Source organism: Oratosquilla oratoria, chromosome 38, assembly GCF_046742065.1.
Source record: "Oratosquilla oratoria isolate Oo_2021 chromosome 38, ASM4674206v1, whole genome shotgun sequence".
In the NCBI taxonomy this organism is placed as follows: Eukaryota; Metazoa; Arthropoda; class Malacostraca; order Stomatopoda; family Squillidae; genus Oratosquilla; species Oratosquilla oratoria.
In genome coordinates, this window is record NC_134814.1 from 29,493,708 (window position 1) to 29,512,416 (window position 18,709).

The 18,709-nt window shown below is 35.3% G+C and overlaps 1 pseudogene; it reads right to left on the reverse strand.

Moving 5' to 3' along the window:
* The window catches only part of LOC143019844 (uncharacterized), a 19,343-nt pseudogene extending 783 nt beyond the window's left edge, over positions 1-18,560 (reverse strand).
* Between the last annotated feature and the right edge of the window lie 149 nt (positions 18,561-18,709).

Here is an 18,709-nt window from a genome sequence, read left to right on the forward strand (position 1 = left end):
AACAAGATACTCCAAAGTTAGTTATTGGAACAAGAGCTCCACTATATGCTGTTGTTTGTGACTCCACGTTGATATCTATATAATGTTTCTGAAAAAAAATAAGAAAATACATTACATTATTTGTTCTTTCATATATATATATATATATATATATACATATATATATATATGTATATATATACATATATATATATACATATACATATATATATTGGAAGTAGGCCGTTAATAATGCATGCGTTATTAAAGTCAACAGCTGAGATAGCATTATTCTGTTTATAGAATATCTTTTCTATGTTACGCACTAATGTGCGGTCGTCTGGATGCAGATTTCCGAGTAGGATACTTAAGTCCATGGTGTTTTCCTCTAGACGTCTTTCGGCTCTAATTAGCCATCTTCAGGAGGTGTTGTCTGGTTGAATTGTTGACAGAGAATGACGCGGTTTGATCGTGTGGCGGTATATATCGGCGGAGAGCGGAGTGCCCAAACGTCCGCCCGCCAATCAGCGCGCGGGGTGCATCCTCTGTCTTCTCGTTGGTAACGACGTTTCAGGTTGCTGTTGTATATTAATAGCGGGTTTTTGATTGTAAATTAGCACCGCTTCTGTCATCTTTAGTCTTCTGGTGTCATTATTTCTTTCAATGATGGCGGTGGTGCCTTCCATATGGTGTCTCTTAAGTGTTAGTCCATGCTCGTACAAGTAGTGTCTTCTTATGGCGCCGTCCTGCAGATGTGCTGAAATTCTCTTAGACAGTGTTGTAGTGGTGACGCCAATGTAGAAGAGATATTCTGGCAGCAGCACCATCCAAAACCAGAAATCTACGCAAGATACGTGGACGATATTTTCATCAGTGGCAACACAGAAGAAGTCGTGAACTTAATTTCCAAGTTCAAAACAAATTCCTGTCTCAACTTCACCCACGAGATAGAACAACACAGCAAGCTCCCTTTCCTCGACATTTTGGTCCGTCGTGAAGCCGCTTCCTTTTCTACGGAAGTTTATACCAAATCCACCAATCTCGGATTTTGCCTTAACGGTGCAAGCGAGTGTCCTGAGCGGTATCGACGCAGCGTCATCAACGCCTTCGTCAAAAGAGCCCTCACCCACTGCTCAACATGGACCGCCACCAACGCAGAGCTCAAGAGAATAACCCAGCTTCTCAGCAACAACAATTACCCCATCCAAGAAATAGATAGTGTTATCCGGCATCGACTGAACACCTTTATGCACCAACAAGAACAACAGACAGTTACACAAACATAAAACTCTTTTACAGTGCTACTATGTCTTCAGCCTACAAGGATGACGAGAAAGCCATCAAAAATATAATTTATAAGAATGTCACACCCACCGACCCTTCTTCAAAAATCGACCTCGTCATCTACTACAAAACAAGAAGGACATCCAAGTTAGTTGTCAAGAATAGCTGCCTCCCTAAGACAAGTGAAATACAGGAGGTGAACGTCGTGTACCAACATACTTGCTCGAGTGGTGACTGCAGTCGCCTAAATTCTCGGTACATTGGCGTCACCACTACAACACTGTCTAAGAGAATTTCAGCACATCTGCAGGACGGCGCCATAAGAAGACACTACTTGTACGAGCATGGACTAACACTTAAGAGACACCATATGGAAGGCACCACCGCCATCATTGAAAGAAATAATGACACCAGAAGACTAAAGATGACAGAAGCGGTGCTAATTTACAATCAAAAACCCGCTATTATTATACAACAGCAACCTGAAACATCGTTACCAACGAGAAGATAGAGGATGCACCCCGCGCGCTGATTGGCGGGCGGACGTTTGGGCACTCCGCTCTCCGCCGATATATACCGCCACACGATCAAACCGCGTCATTCTCTGTCAACAATTCAACCAGACAACACCTCCTGAAGATGGCTAATTAGAGCCGAAAGACGTCTAGAGGAAAACACCATGGACTTAAGTATCCTACTCGGAAATCTGCATCCAGACGACCGCACATTAGTGCGTAACATCGAAAAGATATTCTATAAACAGAATAATGCTATCTCAGCTGTTGACTTTAATAACGCATGCATATATATATATGTATGTGTGTGTGTGTGTGTGTGTGTGTGTGTGTGTGTGTGTGTGTGTGTGTGTGTGTGTGTGTGTGTGTGTGTGTGTGTGTGTGTGTGTGTCTGTGTGTGTGTGTGTGTGTGTGTGTGTGTGTGTGTGTGCGTGTGTGTGTGCGTGTGTGTGTGTGTGCGTGTGTGTGTGTGTGTGTGTGTGTGTGTGTGTGAGTGTGTGTGTGTGTGTGTGTGTGTGTGTGTCTGTGTGTGTGTGTGTGTGTGTGTGTGTGTGTGTGTGTCTGTGTGTGTGTGTGTGTGTGTGTGTGTGTGTGTGTGTGTGTGTGTGTGTGTGTGTGCGTGTGTGTGTGTGTGTGCGTGTGTGTGTGTGTGTGTGTGTGTGTGTGTGTGTATGTGTGTGTATGTGTTGTGTGTGTGTGTGTGTGTGTGTGTGTGTGTGTGTGTGTATGTGTGTGTGTGTGTGTGTGTGTGTGTGTGTGTGTGTGTGTGTGTGTGTGTGTGTGTGTGTGTGTGTGTGTGTGTGTGTGTGTGTGTGTGTGTGTGTGTGTGTGTGTGTGTGTGTGTGTGTGTGTGTGTGTGTGTGTGTGTGTGTGTAATTTAAGGGAAGGGGAGCTATACTCCTGGTGTCCCGTCTTCATATCTCATTTTATCTAAACTATTTGTTAAATTCATGTATTGTTTTTGCACACACCACTTTCTCATCTAACTTGTTCTAAATGTCTATTACTCTGTGAAGAAAGCTGTTCTTTTTCATATCTCTTCTATAGCTGTCTTTCTTGATTTTCTTTCCGTGTCCTCTTGTATTTCTATCATCCCATTTTATTAGATCCTCTCTATCAATATTTTCTATGCCTTTCATGATTCTGTAAATATTTATCAAATCGCCTCTCTCTCTTCTTTGCTCTAGTGTCTGTAGCTCAAGTTTTGCTAGTCTCTCTTCATATGATAGTTTTGAGAGTGCTGGTGCCAATTTTGTAATTGCTCTTTGTATTCTTTCAAGTTTTTTTATACACTTTTTTATACTTGGTGACCACATCGTTGCTGCATATTCCAATCATGGTCTTATAAAAGTGATTAGTATTTTCTTCACCATTTCTTCATCCAGGTATATTAATGGTACATTGATTGTTCCTGTTAAATTATAAGTTTCTCCAAAAATCTTGTTTATATGTTTCTCAGGTGACATATTATTCATAACAATGACTCCCAGGTCCTTCTCATTTTCTACTTTTTTATTCCTTCTTCTCCCAATTTATATGATCCTATTATTCTTTTTTTTTTCCAAATTCCATTATGCTACACTTTTTAGTATTGAACTCCATCTCCCACTTCCTACTTCATTCCCAGACTTTATTGAGATCACTCTGTAGTGATTCACAATCTTCTTCCGTGTTCACTTTTTTTTTAATAGTTTTGCATTATCTGCAAAGAAGCTCATATAACTTTCAATTTCTTCATCCATATCATTAATATATATAGCAAACATTATTGGGGCCAGAACTGTTCCTTATGGAACACCACTTATTACTTCATCCCAATTTGAGTGTTTGTCTCTTATCACTACTCTCATTTTTCTTTCATGCAAAAAGTCTTCCATCCATTTAAGGAGTTTGCCCTTTATTCCTCCTTCAGTTTCTAATTTCTTAAGCAACTTCTTTTGTGGTACTTTGTCAAAAGCTTTTTTTAGGTCTAGAAATACACAATCAGCCCATCCATCTCCTTCTTGTATTATATCTATTAGCCTTGAATAGAAACATATTAAATTGGTGACGCATGATCGTCCTTGTCTGAATCCAAGTTGCCTTGGATTTAGGACGTTTTTTTTTTTCAAATACTTTACCCATCTACTTTTGACAATTCTTTCACAAATTTTTGCTATTGTACTTGTTAGAGAGATTGGTCTATAGTTGGTAGGGTCTTCTTTATTTCCCCCTTTATATATAGGTACTGTATTTGCTTTTTTCCAATCTTTTGGAACTTTTCCTTCTTTCAAGGAACTGTTTATTATGCTATGTATTTTGTCTGGCAGTTCATTCCTGCATTCTTTCAAAATCCAGTTTGCTATTTCATCTGGTCCATGCGATTTTCTGACATCAAGATTACTCAAGTGTTTCATTATTTCATTACTTGTTACTTCTAATTCTTTCATAAGGGGGACTTTCTCTTCCCATTCAATCTCTCCAGGTTGTATGTTCTCCCTCGTAAACACTGATTTAAGATGCTTGTTCATAATTTCTGCCATTTCTGTTGTTTCTTCTTGGTATATTTTTTCCAGTTTTCTTTTTGAAAGAATTCTCGTATTTGATCAAAGTTTGTTTTTTCATACATCATTCTTCCTTTTTTTATATTGTTCATCTCTTTTCATGTATTTTTCCTCATTTAGTTCCAGTTCAATCAATATGTGGTCACCTTTACTTATTGATGTCTTATATTCAATCTTTTCCACTATTTTAGGTTCAGATGTTATTATTAGGTCTAGTCTCGATGGTTCTTCATTTCTATACCTAGTGTTTTCTTGTATCCATTGTGTCATTGTATGGTCAATAATCATCTCGAGTAGAACATTCCCCCATGAGTCGTCTCCTCCCTTTACTGTCATCTCTTCCCAGCAGACTTCTTTGCAATTAAAGTCGCCCATCATAACTATTCTTCCTCCATCTTCCATTATCTTATTTAATGTTATCCTTGTGTCTTCTAACATACTTTTATGTTCACTCTCTTCCCACGAGGCTGTTTTTGGAGGCACATAATTAATCACAAACATTCTGCTCTTCTTATCTCTGTCTTCCACTTCGATCATAATAATCTCTACTGTATTCTTTCCATATGTGACACACCTCACGTTTATATCCTTCTTAGTCAAGAACATAACTCCACCCCCTTGTTTCGTCTCTCTGTTTCTAATCCAATAATAATACGCATGATGTCCTACACTGTTAGGTGGTAGTGGACCTTTTAATTTTGTCTCTACAATTCAAGTTATGTCCGGTTCTTTTTCCTTCAGATAATCATTCAGTTCATTCAATCCTGTTATTAATCTTCTTGTCTTCTTGTCTTCTTGTCTTCTTGTCTTTTAATTTTTTCCTCCTCTCTTTCCTCTCTATTCATTTATCTTTTTATCCATACATTTTTATATTGTTCACTATTTGCTAGTTTCCCTGTTTTTCCTAAGATATTCTCTGCCGTCCTTTGTGACCTGAATTTAATCTTAATTGGTCTGGTCATATCTGTACTATATTTTCCGAGTCTATACATCTCTTCAATTTGTTTCATGATTTCAGGTTCATCTTCCAGAACTAATTCTACTAAACTGCTTACTTTTTCTTTTTCCTCTTTGATTCTCGTGTTGCTATTAAGATTATACTTCTGTTCCATTCATAATATAATTATACATTTTGTTTTATCCGCTAAGTCTCTTACTATATTCTCCTTCTGTCTCACCACTTTAATAACTGAGTCTTCAGTTTGTTCTTTCATTTGCTGTTTTATTATGTCAGTAAATGCAACTTTACTGTTCTCTTGGATTTTTTTCCAACACTGTGCTTCTTTTGCTATGACCTCTTTATTGTCTTTACTATTACTCTTTAATTCCTCATTCTCCTCTTTTACTTCTTTTAACTGTCTTTTTAATTCTTCTATTTCTTTAGTTAGGTTTTTGTTCACCTTCTCTAATTCTTCCAATTTCTCAACTCTACGCAATCTCTGTCATTTTACCGAACCTACTTTCCCAATGTTTGGTCATTTTCTCAAGTTTTTCCTCTAGTCTTGCTAATCGGGGGAGGTTAGTATCCCCCCCCCTAATTAAATCCCTGGAAATTATTATCCTCACCTTCCATTGTGCTACTCTTATCTATATTTCTAATCTTTACATTTTTGTTAGTCCATTCATCGTCACTAAATTGACAGTTGTTTATATGGCGTCTGCCTGCCTTGACCAAGTCCTCTCCTTCCTCATTTCCTTCCATTTCCCTCAGTAATCCCTCCCCTTCTCCTTTTTCCTCACCTTCCCACTACACCACGAGTTTTCCCCTTCCCTGTAAATACAATAAGGTACTTCCTTGTCGTTGAGATCAACGAAAATTTCACTCTTTCTTCGGAACTCCAATCTTACCCGTCCATCCGACGAATGTGTGTGTATTTACCTAGTTGTATTTACCTAGTTGTATTTTACGGGAAGGGGAGCTATGCTCGTGATGTCCCGTCTTCATATCTCATTTTATCTAAACTATTCTTTAATTCATGTATTGCTCTTGCACACACTACTTTCTCATCTAATTTGTTCCAACTGTCTATTACTCTGTGAGGAAAGCTGTTCTTTTTCAAATCTCTTCTATAGCTGTCTTTCTTGATTTTCTTTCCGTGTCCTCTTGTATTTCTATCATTCCATTTTATTAGATCCTCTCTATCAATATTTTCTATGCCTTTCATGATTCTGTAAATATTTATCAAATCTCCTCTCTCTCTTCTTTGCTCTAGTGTCTGTAGCTCAAGTTTTGCTAGTCTCTCTTCATATGATAGTTTTGAGAGTGCTGGTGCCAATTTTGTAATTGCTCTTTGTATTCTTTCAATTTTTTTTATACATTTCTTTTTGTACTTGGTGACCACATCGTTGCTGCATATTCTAATCTTGGTCTTATAAAAGCGATTAGTATTTTCTTCACCATTTCTTCATCCAGGTATGTAAATGCCACTTTGATTGTTCCTATTAAATTATAAGTTTCACCAAAAATCTTATTTATATGTTTCTCAGGTGACATAATATTCATAACAATGACTCCCAGGTCCTTCTCATTTTCTACTTTTTTATACTTTCATCTCCCAATTTATATGATCCTGTTATTTTGTTTTTGCTTTTTTCAAATTCCATTATACTACACTTTTTATTATTGAACTCCATCTCCCACTTCCTATTCCATTCCCAGACTCTGTTTAGATCACTCTATAGCGATTCACAATCTTCTTCCGTGTTCACTTTTTTTTTAATAGTTTTGCATTATCTGCAAAGAAGCTCATATAACTTTCAATTTCTTCATCCATATCATTAATATATATAGCAAACATTATTGGGGCCAGAACTGTTCCTTATGGAACACCACTTATTACTTCATCCCAATTTGAATGTTTGTCTCTTATCACTACTCTCATTTTTCTTTCATGCAAAAAGTCTTCCATCCATTTAAGGAGTTTGCCCTTTATTCCTCCTTCAGTTTCTAATTTCTTAAGAAACTTCTTATGTGGTACTTTGTCAAAAGTTTTTTTTTTAGGTCTAGAAATGCACAATCAGCCCATCCATCTCTTTCTTGTATTATATATATTAGCCTTGAATAGAAACATATCAAATTGGTAATGCATGATTGTCCTTGTCTAAATCCAAATTGCCTTGTTTTTTTTTTTATATTTTACCCATCTACTTTTGACAATTCTTTCACAAATTTTTGCTATTGTACTTGTTAGAGAGATTGGTCTATAGTTGGTAGGATCTTCTTTATTTCCCCCTTTATATATAGGTACTATATTTGCTTTTTTCCAATCTTTTGGAACTTTTCCTTCTTTCAAGGAACTGTTTATTATGCTATGTATTTTGTCTGCCAGTTCATTCCTGCATTCTTTCAAAATCCAGTTTGCTATTTCATCTGGTCCATGCGATTTTCTTTCATAGGGGGGACTTTCTCTTTCCATTCGATTTCTTCAGGTTGTATGTTCTCCCTTGTAAACGCTGATTTAACCCGTGGATGCACGATTTTTTTTTTTCAGGCAAATATGCACCGTGGGGTCAATTTGACCCCAACCTCTTTTTTAAAATATTTAACATATTAAAGGCAAATAAAATATTTCTAGTGTTAATATATATATTTAATACCCGGTATATTAAGAGAAACATCACTTCTTGATACCATAAAGGCAAAACAAATAATATATAATGAACCAATGTACAAATATACGTGCTTCAATGTAAACTCAATAGATAGTGAAAGAAAATATTTCCTCTAATATCACATCAAAATAAAGTTAGAACTTGTGAACAGGAATCAACATATATATTTAACATCCGGAACATAAAGAGAAACATCACAAGCTTCTTGATACCATAAAAGCAAAACAAATAATATGTTATGGACCAATGTACAAAATATGCGCATAAAGGTAAATAAACTCTATAGATAGTAAAAGAAAATATATCCTCAAATATCACATCAAAATAAAGTTGGAACTAGTGAACAGGAATGAACATATATATTCAACATCCGGAATATAAAGAAAAACATCACAAGCTTCTTGATACCGTAAAAGCAAAACAAATTATATGTTATGAACCAATGTACAAATATATGCGCTTGAAGATAATGAAAGAAAATATTTCCTCTAATATCACATCAAAATAAAGTTTGAACTAGTGAACCGGAAAAAAACTAATAGTTTATGACACCTCATTGGCACACATGTTACAGGAAATGACCATATGATTTGGGCATATGAACTGCTTATACTGTCCACATTTTGTACTCTTCTTCTTATTATTAGCTCTTGGGCATAATTCACATCTCGAACGCTTTCTACTCTGGCTAGATGTTGCTTTCTGATTCTGTGAGAAGCATGAAGACGTGGCCGAAGATCTCTTTTCTCTATAACTTCGACTTAATGCAATACCAAGGTCGGACAATACACCACAGTACAAAACATAAGCGTTGTAACAAGTCAAATCAATAATATTACACCAAACAGGGACATGCCACCTTTTGCTCGTATATTTCAGACTATATGTACCGACTCTCTCATCTACACAATCAACACCTCCCTTGGTTGCATTGTAGTAGAGGATAGTTTCTGGTTTTCTCTTGTTGGATTCATCCAATTTGTTTGATGTATGCTAAATTGATAGGAGTACAACATTCTTGTTCTTTTTTGCTTTGTAAGAAGCTATCAGTATTCCATCTTCTGAATATGCAAAAACACTTTCGTGCATTTTTTTTCTGTTTTACTTCACGTATTTTTTTAGGAACTTCTCTTCTGTTGTTGCGAATAGTTTCAACTAACGACATTTGCTTCTGTGCAAGTTCGCGTGCCAACTTCAGGCTGGTAAAAAAGTTGTCACACGTCACATTTCTCCCAGAACTATACAAGTGACGGGTAAGAGAGAGTACCACATGCATTCCTAATTCTTCAGTTCTCGACTCATCTTTGCCAGTGTACATTTGTATATTTGATACATAGTAATTTTTTGCATCTGCGAGTAACCCAAATTTCAATCCATACTTTGCAGGCTTTGAAAGCATGTATTGTATGAACCTACAACGTCCCCTGTACGGATAGAGTTGCTCGTCAACAGTAACACATTCAGTATGTACGTAGCAACGCTGTGAGTTCTGAACGAATCCATCAAACAATAAACGAACAGCGGCGAGTTTGTCTCTTGCTAACCTGCTATTACGAGTTGTAGGATCGTCAAATCGCAACGCTCGTCATATGTCCTCGAATCTTTTCACTGACATTGTCTTTGAAAATATTGGAGGGCCAAATTCAGGGCTCCATAATTGCCTTACAGCTTTGTTTTTACTGCGATAGACGCCACGAAGAATGCAGAGACCAACATAAGCACGGAGCTCATTTTCTGTGATGAGTTTCCAATCTTGACAAATCCACTGCCCTTGTTTATTAGTTTCAACCAGAATGGTCCCCATCATATCTCTGTCAAAAAGTAAATCAAATGCAGTACATGGGTCTTCTGTTATTCGATTTGTTGCGTATGCTGTAACACCGGATTGTTAAATCAATATGTTCAAACTCTTCATTCTACCATGTGAGGAAGGCTCATTGAAAAACCAACGATCGCCAGAAGGAGACTGTAGATATCTAGTGTCGACAGCAACACTTGATGCTGTTACATCTTCAGAAATATCCTCGTCAGCATCAGAACAATCACTAGAGCCATCGCCAACTTGAGGTATAAACTCTTCGTCACTTATGTCATCTGTATCTTCATCTACATCTCTTTGGAGAAGTATTTCTGAAATACGTTCATTACTCAGTGATTTCCTACGAGCCATTGCAGAGTGTTGTTCCTGTAACCAGCACCCGTGCTCAACTGATGGTGTAATTTCTATGACAGCGAGGGCAGAACGTTGTGTGAAAACTTGTTTGAACTTGTTCATATTTGTTGCGTGTTTGACAGTTCTTTCTAAATGAATTTTCTCAGCTATAAATTAAAAGTTTTCACTTTTCCATATTATATTCACTGTAAAATGCTTGTAAAATAGTATATATTTCATTTTATAACTGTAATATAGAGGGTGATTTATGCAGATTCAAATTAACGTTACATTGAGATGGGGTCATTTTAACCCCAGTTGTGCAGGAATAGTGTAACTATCAAATTGGAGACTATTATGATTTATTTTGAAAATTACTGAACCTAGAACATAACTTTCAATTATTTGGGAAAAGTCACAAAGCCATGTTCAAATATATCAATTGAAACTAAAGTATTTTATGTTTAAAATTCGCTTGGGGTCAATTTGACTCCACCGTGCATCCACGGGTTAAAATGCTTGTTAATAATTTCCGCCATTTCTATTTCCTCTGTATATTCAACTCCTTGTCTTAATTTCTCCAAATCTTGTTTGTTTTTAAGTTTGTTGATTTACAAATCTGTAAAATGAATTTGGTTGATCTTTAAATTTTTCTATGACATCTTTTTCATATTTTCTCTTTTCCTCTCTGCACACTTGTTCATATTAATTTCTATAACAAGTATATATTTTCCATTTTTCATGTCTTTTGTCTTTCTTCCATTTGGTCCAAGCTTTGTCTCCTTTGTCTTTTAACTCCCTACAACTTTTGTTGTACCAGCACTTTACATATTCTTTTTCTTGTTTTTGTCTTGGGACATACTTTTCAACTCCTTTTTTATAATTTTTTGTCAAAATATTCCATTTTTCTTCCACTGTAGTTTCTTCTTTGTATATTCCTTCCCAGTTTTTTTTTTTTTTAAGAATTCTCTTATTTTATAAAAAAAAAAAAATTTACATACATCATTCTTCCTTTTCTATATTGTTTATTTCTTTTCATGTATTTTTCCTCATTTAGTTCCAGTTCAATCAATATGTGGTCATCTTTACTTATTGATGTCTTATATTCAATCTTTTCCACTATTTTAGGTTCAGATGTAATTATTAGGTCTAGTCTCGATGGTTCTTCATTTCTATACCTAGTGTTTTCTTGTATCCATTGTGTCATTGTATGGTCAATAATCATCTCGAGTAGAACATTCCCCCATGAGTCGTCTCCACCCTTTACTGTCATCTCTTCCCAGCAGACTTCTTTGCAATTAAAGTCGCCCATCATAACTATTCTTCCTCCATCTTCCATTATCTTATTTAATGTTATCCTTGTGTCTTCTAACATACTTTTATGTTCACTCTCTTCCTACGAGGGTGTTTTTGGAGGCACATAATTTATCACAAACATTCTGCTCTTTTTATCTCTGTCTTCCTCTTCGATCATAATCATCTCACGTTTATATCCTTCTTAGTCAGGACTATAACTCCACCCCCTTGTTTTGTCTCTCTGTTTCTAATCCAATAATTATATACATCATGTCCTACACTGTTGGGTGGTAGTGGACATTTTCATTTCGTTTCTACAATTCCCATTATGTCCGGTTCTTTTTCCTTCAGATAATCATTCAGCTCATTCAATCCTGTTATTAATCCATCTATATTTGTGTAAGAAACTTTTAGTTTTCTGCCACTCCCATTGTATTCTCTGTTTCCCTTTTGTTTTTCTCTAGTATGTCGTATTTCCTTACTTTCATATTCACTATTCTCCAATAGAATGTCTCTTTTTCTGACTCTATTCTATTCTCATTTTTTCCTTAGCTTCATGTCTTTTCTTTTTTCCTCCTCTCTTTCCTCTTTATTCATTTCTCTTTTTATCCATACCGTTTTATATTGTTCACTTACTGCTAGTTTCCCTGTTTTTGCTAAAATATTCTCTGCCGTCCTTTGTGACCTGAATTTAATCTTAATTGGTCTGGTCTTATCTGTACTATATATTCCAAGTCTATACATCCCTTCAATTTGTTTCATGATTTCAGGTTCATCTTCCTGAACTAATTCTAGTAGACTGTTTATTTTTTATTTTTCCTCTTTGATTCCTGAAGTTCTATTTAGGTTATATTTCTCTTCTATTCCTAATATAATTATATATTTCTTTTTATCTGCTAAGTCTCTTACTATATTCTCCTTCTGTCTCATCAATTTAATAACTGAGTCTTCAGTTTGTTCTTTCATTTGTTGTTTAATTATGTCGGTAAATGCAATTCTACTGTTTTGGATTTTGTCCAACGCTGTGCTTCTTTTGCTATGGCCTCTTTATTGTCTTTATTATTCCTCTTTAATTCCTCATTCTCCTCTTTTACTTCTTTTAACTGTCTTTTTAATTCTTCTATTTCATTAGTTAATTTTTTGTTCACCTTCTCTAGTTCTTCCAATTTTTCAACTCTCTGCGCAATCTTTGATATGTTACCGAACGTATTCTCCCACTGTTCGGTCATTTTTTCCAGTTTTTCCTCTAGTCTTGCTAATTGGAGGAGGTTGGTATCCTCCCCCGCCCCCTCATTAACCCTTCTTAGGTAAAGTGGGGTCAGACAGACCCCATGCTTTTTTGTTTTTTACTTTTAATATACTGTATTGCATATAGATATGTTCTCCCCTATACCTTCTTGACGAGTAGAGTAGTTTAAGGGGGTGATAGGGTCATTCCTGAATCTTGCTCTATATAAGCTTTATAGAGCTTTTGGGACCGTCAGACCCCACTTTACCTGAGGTGTGAGTAGCGTGGGGTTTGTCAGACCCCACTTTAACTGAGTTTTTTTATGTCATATAAATGTTTTATCATTTATATTTATGGGTAAATAATAATTTCTTCTTTTTTATCATTTTTAAGACAGATATGTTGAATTTCACTTAGCTTTGTCTCAATTTTGTTTGTTTTCGATGGTGATGGTATCATTTGGAATGCATTATAATTGTGTTCACTAGGAAATCATAGTTCATAATCATTTCGCTTTTTTTTTTTTATCTGTTTGTCGTTATTCCGGGTAACTATTACCTACACTACAAAAGACCAGTTTGTCAGGAACATTCAACCCCCATCTGCAATGACTGCAATTAGATTCTTCAGTATCACAAAGTCAAAACAATTACCTCCGATTTTTTCAGATTTTATGGTTCATGAAACACATTTATTATTCATTTGTTGTGGGTCTGTTTTTCCCTAAGATAGTTGGGACATTGGTCTCTACAAAATAAGGATGACTAACCACTTCACATTTCCTGTTTTCAGTCAAGTACCCTCTACAGGCAGAAATACCTTATTTTTCATCAATATTTCTAACAATTATATTCAATTTCAAGCATGGAAATGGAAGAAGATAAGTTGAAGTACATATGTTTTGATTTCTATGTCACTAAATGCAGGGATTTTTTTTTTTTTGGGGGGGGGGGGTAAGAAAAAAATTAACCCCGATTTTTTCTGATTCTATGTTTTTTTTTTAAACACATTCATTATTCATTCGTTGTGGTTCTGTTTTTCCTTAAAGATAGTTGGGATATTGGTCTCTACAAAATGATGATGACCAACCGCTTCACGTTTCATGTTTTTAGTCAAGTACCCTCTAAAGTCATCAATACCTTATTTTTTTTTTTTTTTTTTGTAATTTTCATAAAAAAAATTATAACAATTATAGTCACTTTCAAGCATATGAATGGAAGAAGATAAGTTGAAGTACATATATTTTGATTTCTATATCACTAAATGAAGTGGAAGTATTTTTTTTGTATATATATATATATATATTTTTTTTTTTTGGGGGGGGGGTCTGTCAGACCCCGCTTTACCTGAGGCGTTTCACCACAAAAAAAGCTTTACCTGAGCAGGGTTAAGTCCCTGGAAATTATTATCTTCACATTCCATTGTGCTACTCTTATCTATATTTCTAATCTTTACATTTTTGTTAATCCCTTCTTCAAACTCCTCAGTCCCTCGTTTGTTTATAAGACGCCTGGCCTTCTGGACCAAGTCCTTCCCTTCCTCATTTCCTTCCATTTCCCTTAGTAATCCCTCCCCTTCTTCTTTTTTATCACCTTCCCACTACACCACGAGCTTTCCCCTTCCCTATGAATACAATAAGGTACTTCCTTGACGTTGAGATCCGCGTAGATTTAGCTTTTTCTTCGGAACTCCAATTCTCGCCGTCCATCCGACGAAAGTGTGTGTGTGTGTGTGTGTGTGTGTGTGTGTGTGTGTGTGTGTGTGTGTGTGTGTGTGTGTGTGTGTGTGTGTGTGTGTGTGTGTGTGTGTGTGTGTGTGTGTGTGTGTGTGTGTGTGTGTGTGTGTGTGTGTGTGTGTGTGTGTGTGTGTGTGTGTGTGTGTGTGTGTGTGTGTGTGTGTGTGTGTGTGTTTATCTAGCTGTATTTTACGGAAGGAGAGCTATGCTCGTGATGTCCCGTCTCCACATCTCGTTTTATCTAGACTGTTTTTAAATTCGTGGATCGTTTTTGCACATACCATATTCTCATATTGTTCCAAACGTGTATTATTCTCTGGAGAAATCTGTTCTTCTTCAGGTCTTTTCTATAATTGACTTTTTTTCCGTATCCTTCTTGTATCTCTAACATCCCATTTTATTAGATCCTCTCTATCAATAATTTCTATGCCTTTCATATTTCTATATATAGTTATCAAGTCTCCTCTCCCTTTCTTATTTTGCTCCAATGTCTGTAGCTCAAGTTTTGCCAGCCTCTCCTCATTTGATAGTTCTGAGAGCGTTGGTGCCAATTTCGTAATTGCTCGTTGTATTCTTTCAAGTTTTGTTATACATTTTTTGTACTTGGTGACCACGTCGTCGCTGCATACTCCAATTTTGGTCTTATCAAATTGACTAATATTTTCTTCGCAATTTCATCGCCCAGGCATTTAAATGACACTTTGATTGTTCTTATTATATTATTAGATTATCCAATTTTCTTTTTTATATGTTTCTCAGTGGACATATTATTCATAATAATGACTCCCAGGTCCTTCTAATTTTCCACTTTTTTTAATTTCTTCCTTTTCCAGTTTATATGACTCCACTATATTTTTTTCTTCTTTCAAATTGAATTATGCTACAATTTCTAATATCGAATTCCATCTTCCACTTCCTACTCCATTCCCAAACTTTATTGAGATCACTCTGCAGCGACTCACAATCTTCTTCAGTGTTACTTTTTTTCAACAGTTTTCCATCGTTCACTAAGCTCATATAACTTTCAAATACTTTATCCATATCATTAATATATATATATATATATATATATATATATATATATATATATATATATATATATATATATATATATGTATATATATATATATATATATATATATATATATATATATATATATATATAGAGAGAGAGAGAGAGAGAGAGAGAGAGAGAGAGAGAGAGAGAGAGAGAGAGAGAGAGAGAGAGAGAGAGAGAGAGAGAGAGAGAGAGAGAGAGAGAGAGAGAGAGAGAGAGAACATTATTTGAAGCCAAAACTGTTCCTTGTGGAACTCTACTAATCACTTCATCTCAATTAGAATGTTTGTCTCTTATCACCACTCTCATTTTTCTCTCACGTAAGAAGTCTTCCAGCCACTTCAGCAGTTTGTCCTGTATTCCTCCTACAGTTTCTAATTTCTTTAGCAATTTCTTATGTGGTACCATATAAAAAACTTTTTTCAGGTCTAAAAATGCACAATCAGCCAATCCACCTCTTTTTTGTATTATATCTATTAGGGTTGAATAGAAACACATCAGGTTTGTGACACATAATCTTCCTTGTCTAAATCCAAATTGTCATGGATTTAATATATTGGTTTTCCCAAATAACTTACCCATTTATTTTTGATAATTCTTTCACAAAGTTTAGCTACCGTACTTGTAAGAGATACCGGTCTATAGTAAGTAGGGTCTTTCTTGTTTTCCCCCTTATATATTGGTACTATATTTGCTCTTTTCCAATCTTCTGGAACTTTTCTTTCTTTCAATGAACTGCTTATTAGACTATGTATTATGTCTGTTGGTTCATTCATGCATTCTCTCAAAATCCAGTCTGCCATTTCATCTGCACCATGCGATTTTCTAACCTCGAGATTACTTTAATTAATGATTCATTATTATTTTCCTAGTTACTTTTATCTATTTCATAGGGAGGACTTTCTCCTCCCACTCGACATCTCTAAGTTTTATGTTCTCCCTCGTAAACACTGATTTAAAATGCTTTTCATAATATCTGCCATTTCTATTTCCTCTGCGTATTCAATTCCTTCTTGTCGTAGTTTCTATAATTCTTGTTTGTTCTTCAGTCTGTTGTTTACAAATCTATAAAATAGTTTTGATTGATCTTTACATTTTTCTAGCATCTTTTTCGTATTTTTCCTTTTCTTCTCTGAGCACTTGTACATATTACTTTCTTTAACGAGAATATATTTTCTATTTTTCGGGTCTTTTGTCTTTTTCCATTTTATTCAAGCTTTATCCCTTTTACCTTTTAACTCGATACATCTTTTGTTGTACAAACATTTTACATATCCTTTTTCTTGTTTTTGTTTTGGAACATACTTTTCCAGTCCTTCCTTTTATATATATATATATATATATATATATATATATATTTTTTTTTTTTTTTTTTTTTTTTTGCAAAATATGTTCACTTCTCTTCTACTGTCGTTTCTTCCTTGTGTATTCTTTCCCAGTCTGCTTGTTAATTTTTTCCATATATTTCTCGTCATTTGGTTCCAATTCAACAAATATGTGGTCACTTTTACTTATTGGTGTCTTATATTCAATCTCTTCCACTATTTCAGGTTCTGATGTAATTACTAGGTCCAGTCTCGATGGTTCTTCCTCATTTCTATACCTACAACTCTCATCTATTCATAGTGTCATTGTATGTTCTATAATCATAACAATTAGTGCATCTCCCTATAGGTCGTCTCCACCCTTCACTGTCATCTCTTTCCAGCATATTTCTGTACGATTTAAGTCACCCATTATAACTATTCCTTCTCTATTTTCCATTACCTTATTTAGTGTTATCCTTTTGTCTTCTGACATACTTTTGTGTTCTCTCTCTTCCCACGAAACCGTTTTAGGAGGCACATACTTTAGCACAAACTTTCTGCTCCTCATGTCCCTGTCCTCTATTTCCATCATAATCATCTCCACTCTATTTTTTCCATATATAACAATCCTCACATTTACATCCTTCTTCGTCAGGAACATAACTCCACCCCCTTGTTTTACTTCTCTGTTTCTAATCCAATAATTATAAGCACCATGTCCGACTCTGTTGGGTGGTAATGGACCTTTCAATTTTGTCTCTACAATTCCCATTATGTCATGTTCTTTTTCCTTCATGTTATCATTCAGTTCATTCAAGCCTGTTATTAAGCCAACTATATTTGTGAAAGACACTTTTGATTTTCTGCTACTTCCATCCTGTTTTCTGTTTTCCTTCTGTTTTTCTCTTATATGAACCATTTCCTCACTTTCATATCCACTACTTTCCAATATAATTTCTCCTTGTCTGACTCTGTTCTGTTCTCGTTTTTTTTTTCTTAGCTTTGATTCTTTTTGTTTTCTCTTGCTCTCTTTCCTCTTTATTCATCTCTTTTTATTCATACCTGTTTATACTGAATATTTTTTGCTAGTTTTCCTGTTTTTGATAGGACATTCTCTGCTGTCGTTTGTGTCCTGAATTTAACCTTAATTGGTTCGGTCTTGTCTATATTTCTTTAACCTGCATATTTCTTCAATTTCTTTCTCTATTTCTTGTTGAACTTCTTGAAATATTTTAGTATCTTGTTTACTTTTCCTTCTCACCCCTTACTCTTGTAGTCCTATTTGGATTATGCCTCTTTTCCATTCCTAATACAATTATATATCTTTTTACATGCTAAGTCACTTAATATATTCTTCTTCTCTCTCATCTTTTTCGTAACTGTACCCTTAGTGTGTTCCTTCATCTGTTGTTTTACCAGATCTCCAAATTCAATTTTGTTATCCTCTTGGACTTTTTTTCAACCACTTACCTCTTGTGCTATGTATTCTCTTTGTTTTTCCTTTTTAATTCCTCATTCTCATCCTTTACTTCTCTTAACTGTCTTTTTAATTCTTCTATTTATTTATTTAGGTTTTGTTTTTCCTTCTTTAGTTCTTCCAATTTACCAACTCTTTGTGTTATTAGTGCGAGCTGGCCAAACCTAACCTCCCATAATTCCTTAATTTTGTTAGTTTTTCCCATAGACTTGCTAATATGGGGATGTTGTCATCTCCTCCCTCATAAAATCCATAGGAACATTTATCTCCACATTCTATTAAGCTGCGCTTACCTATATTTCTACTCTTAATTTCTTTACTTACTTGTTCGACATCAGCTGTGTCGTCTACACATCTTTTATCGTTTACACCCATTCTGACGTTTGAGTCTTGTTCATTCCCTTCCTCATTTCCTTTTATTTTCTTCAATAATGCCTCCCATTCTCCCTTTTTTTTTAACCTGCCCACTACACCACGAGTTTCTCCTTCCCTACTAATACAATACAGGTACTCCCTCGTTGGTG